Below are 5,041 nucleotides of genomic sequence, written 5' to 3' on the forward strand. Positions count from 1 at the left end.
GAATTTTGCCAAGGAGGGGGGTAGAAAAAGCCAAAACATTTACAAATGTGTCTCAGAACAGCACTCGGGACAATCAACTGTGCTCTTTTTGAGACATATGACTCTTCAGACAAAAATACACCATATAAAAAGATGTATTAAATGCATACAGACTTTCTGTTTAGCTTTGGCTGTTAAGTTATTGTCTGAGCTACCTCTCTCCTCAGTTACAGGCATCTCATGAAGGTTCTTCTGCTGGCCCTGAGGTTATGTTCAGGTCAGGTTGAACAGTGTTGGAGCCAGGCTTTTCTCAGAGGTGCACAGTGGCAGGAGCAAAGGCAATGGGCCAAGCTTCATACAGAGAAACGCTGAGCACATGGAAGGGAAAAAGTGTTTCTCCTATAGGCTATGTAACAACAGAACAGGCACCCACAGGTGCCAGGAGAGATCTATCCCCAGAGACCATCCACACTTCATAGCACAAGGCCATGAGCAGAAGCGCCAGTGTGGAAAAAACCGATACTCATAGTGTGTAGGCATTTCAGAGCTTTCTCCCATTTAGATTTAAAGTTCACTTAGCCATAGAACAGTAAAACTCCAAATCACTGCCTCCCTCTGGAAGGCTGGTGGAAGAAGGCAGCAGAAGGCTGAGCCAATGCCACCTCCCTGTGGCACATGCTGTGCCCACCTGGTGCAGAGGAGTGCAGGGGCTCTCGCTGCTCAGCCCTGCCTCCCAGAGCCTTCTGTCTGAGCTCAGGGGGCCAAGGGGACAGGCTTTGTGCTTAGCTCGTTTCCTGACTTGCTGGCTAGCATAACCCAAGGCCATCAGGCTCTGTCTGTGCTGCAGCCAAGCCAGATGTTTGGTACCCAACACATGAGCCTTTTCCCAGTGCAGAGAGGAGCTGCTGTGTTTGTCCAGGCTTTTGAGATACAGGATGCTACAGGAAAGCCAAGCAAGAAAGTCCTACTGGAGTACAAGTCAGATATTGTCACATTTAATCCTTCCCCTTGCACCTCTGTTCTGTTTCAACTTGTTAGGCAGGGCAGAGTTGATGTTTCAGGTCAGGGGAAGGTGTGTGAGCCTTGGCAGTGTAACACAGCTGGAGAACACACCATTTATCAGGACAGAGTGTCCTGCTACAGAGCCTGTCCTGGGAACAGGACAAGACCTGTCCTAAGCAGCCATGGGCTCTGAAGAGAGAGCCGGCTGTGCATCCCACAGTCAATGCACAGGACTTCCCAGATGTGCTTTACCAAGGCACAGGCCTTGGGGACACACCTTCACAGCAAGGACAGCAAGGGGAACCAGTGGGACCTAGAGCTTATCACTGCTAGAGAAGAGAAGTAGAAAACATTTGGCACAGTTATGCAATTGCTTCCAGTAATAACCCAGCCTTAACCTCCCTATGGGTAGTGAGTCAAAGGGTAGGAGGCTGAAAAAATGTGTGAGGTTAGCACTTTAGCAGCATGCACAGAGTCCTGTCAATAGCCAGTGGTGATTTTTATTCCCATTACCTCTGACTGCCTTGTTCATATGTACCCTCTCTTCTCTCTCAAACAGGACTTTTTGAATCTCCCAGGTTATATGTGCACAGTGTGACAGCATGGGGTCCAGAAGCCCTGCTGAAATCATGTTCTTAAGGGAAACCCTGGTTTGCCCAGCAGGAACAGTGGTGTGCTAGAAAGGAGATCAGTGTGCTGAGCTGCAGGAGTATCAGAAAGGGGAAGAGTGAGACATTCCCGTGAAGGAGGCTATTAGGTGCTGTATGCAATGTGATGCTCTGCTTTTAGGATTTTCTTGACCCTCAAAAGGTGTCCTTTACAAGGTCAAGCAGAAAGAAGTTATCTCTTGCTGTGAGCTACGGGATTAGCTTACACTATATTGCTTTTCCATGTGAAAAATCCTTGAGGAAACTTTTCATTGTTGGTCTGAATAAAAAATTCAAATGTGTGAGTGGTGTTCCTAGGGGAATCCTTCTCTGACACTCGGTGTTTCACTGCCAGTGGTGCCAGAGAAGTGCCCACACTTCTGTGTCACTTGACTGATCAATCAGATGGTGGGGGTCACTTCAGTGCAGACAAAGCCCTACCTCCCTAATTGTCCATCAGGTAGAAATGATCTCAACAAAGGAATAATCAGAGAACAAGGCTGAGTTTTTTCCTCAGAGCAGTTTGACATCATCATTTGTTGACTGAAGGGTCTTCTGACACATTTCTGGTCTTCTCTGATCATTGAATTAGTTGGCTATTACTCACACTTCGTATTTGACACAGGTGCTGAGAAGAAGACCTGAAGATCTAAATCATACAGGTGGGATCTTGCTGTGCCACTGTTAATAGCTTGGAACTATTACCTGTGACACTCTAGGCATCACAGAGGATTTGAGTCAAAAGGTGGAGCAACCAAACTCCCTGGACTGAGGCCTCCTTTGTCTGACCCTAGCTAAGCATCTGAGAGGCCTGAGCAAGAGAATGCTTCTGCAGTGGAGCTCATTTTTCTGGAGACACCTGTTTTTTTTCTCTAGATTTTGCATCCTGCTGCCTGCACTGAAGATGAGACTCATTTTCTACTGTAAAAAAGTTTGTTCACTTTTCAAAGCAAGTATGATCACTATAAGTCCTCTTCTTAACTAGGGCACAACATCAGTCTTTTGTAGATCCTGGAGTGTGGACTCCACATAAGCAGCAACTCAATTCCCACAGTGAAAATAAACTCTACAAAGAATTATTTAGAGCATTTTAGTCAGACACTATGATGTGATTATATTTCATTAACTCATTTTTATTAATAATTTTTTAGTAATTAATTTTATTATTACTATTATAAGAATTGCATTTTGGAATGTACTTCCAGCAGAGCCATGCATGGACCGACAGAAGATCCATGAGCTTCAGAGCAGGTACAGGGACACTGGCAGACACCCACAGTGAAGCTGGGAATTCCCATCCATTGTAGTGTTGCTGACTCAATGTCCTGCACAACAATTTCAGCATTTTTAGACTGGGCTGTGCAGTACTAAGCACAGTAAGCCAGTGCATGTGCCTTTGAGCTGGCAGCAGTGTGGTACCCCGTGGCAGCTCTTGGGCCAGTGAGCCCGATCTTACCACATTTGGCCAACGCAGTCTGCTTCCCACACTCCCCAGATCCCTGGCATCTCAGGATTATCAGATGACAGAGGAAGAAATGACATTCAGTCCAGTGGGTGTCCCTGGCTTGGTCAGTCCACAATTCATATACTTGCTTCAGTTTCAGGTGTGTGTCACCAAACCTAGAGCTGAAATATGACGCCAAGGTTCCAGACGTCTTGGAGATGTTAGACTGTATTTTAAGAATATTGCTGTTCCCTGTGAGAGTGGAAGCCAGGGAGACATGATCTAGATGTAAAAATCTGGAGAAAGAATCTGAGCATGGGATGTGTACTAGATCTGACTGCAAACAGCAATTACCTGTTTGAGTTGAAGGATAAAATTGGGTAACAAACATTACATTTTCAACATGCAAAGGAAGAGATTGCACTGGGAAATGAGCATTTCATGTTTTAATAATCAGGTGTGGCCTAGCAGGAAGATAAGGTTTCAAAAGTATGATAAAAACGCCTTTTTTTTTGTTTTTGTTTTGTGTTTTGTTTGTTTGTTTGTTTGTTTGTTTGTGGTGGTTTTTTTTGGTTTTTTTTTGTTTTGTTTTTTTTTTGTTTTTTTTTTTTTTTTTTTTTTTTTTTTTTTAACCAGAACCTTGTTTCTTCTCAGGAAACTGTGTTCGGCAGAACAGAATAAAATATTTGGCCAGACCCGAGGGGATTTTTATGAGTTCCATGTGAGATGCTGAAGCCTTGACTTAATTTGTCTTACATTCCTCAGGAAGGTGTACACCCTGTATCCACATCTACTCAGTCTGCTGTCCTTTTCAACCTTGTTACTGTAACTATTGATTTCTCTTGCTTTAGTCCAGCCTGACTCTCCTGTAAATCGAGTCAGTTGCTGCAGTCTGGGCTGTGTCGGGAATGCAAAATCCACAGCCTTTCTTTTCTTCGTCTGTGGAACTTGAGAAAATGGCTTGTTATAGCATCTCCTGCATGACCAGCCCTGTGGAGTTCTAAAACTTTTTTTTTTTTTTCTCATTTTGAAAAGAAAATTAATTTGGGGAGAGGAATATCTCGTGTTGACCGGATGACTGATTTTCACCGGGAAAAAAAAAAAATGCAAGACCGCACGCAGCTTTTGGCAAATCTCCTTGAGGGATGGATCCTGTAAGGACACACCCTAGCCCTCGGCACTCGAGCAGTTTGCACTTGAATTCCTGCTCGGGCCCCTGCGCGGCGGGTTCCGCTGTGCCCCGGTGCGGCCCGGCTCCATCCCCGCTCCCGGGATGCGGCGGAGCGGGAGCGCCGGCGAGCGGGACCCGCGGCACCGGGAGCCCGGAGGGAGGGGCGGGGGCTGCTCCCGGGAAGGAGGAGCAGCTTCCGTGTTTCTTTCCCGAGCCCTCCCGACGTTGCTCTGCTGGCGTGTTAGTGTTTGCAGAAACCAGCACGACTCCAAGCGTGACGGAGTAGGGGATGGCAAGAGGTGCGGGCAAGCGGGGAGGCTTGCTGCTGGTGGCTGTGCCGTGATCCACCGTGGCCTGGTTTGGACAAACCCCGGCCAGACTTGTGGACTGGAGGGTCTGGCAGGGTGAGATCCGCCGTGTGGGCCCGGACACTTGCCTGGGCAGCGAGCTGCCCCTTCCTCACCCCGTCCCCGCTAAGCATGATGCAGAGTGGCTCCGTGATGTCCACACCTAAACCCCTACTCCTATGCCACAGGGGCAAGGGCAGTGCCCCTGCCAGGCTGGGGAAAGGTGCTGAGCTGTCCAGCAGCCGTGAGCAGTGGGTGCCATCTCTGGGTGTGGGGGGCACAGAACACGACGTGTATTGCAGCAGTGGCCAGTGGTTATCGGCTGAGGGATGGGACAGAGCGCCGCAGGCAGGACAGGCGTGTCCCTCTCCTCATCCTCACCCAGCCAGCAGTCACGACATGTGGACTAGCATCAAAATGCCTGTTCTGTGACACTGAAAAAAAGCCAATG

Source organism: Prinia subflava, chromosome 3, assembly GCF_021018805.1.
Source record: "Prinia subflava isolate CZ2003 ecotype Zambia chromosome 3, Cam_Psub_1.2, whole genome shotgun sequence".
Taxonomy (NCBI): Eukaryota; Metazoa; Chordata; class Aves; order Passeriformes; family Cisticolidae; genus Prinia; species Prinia subflava.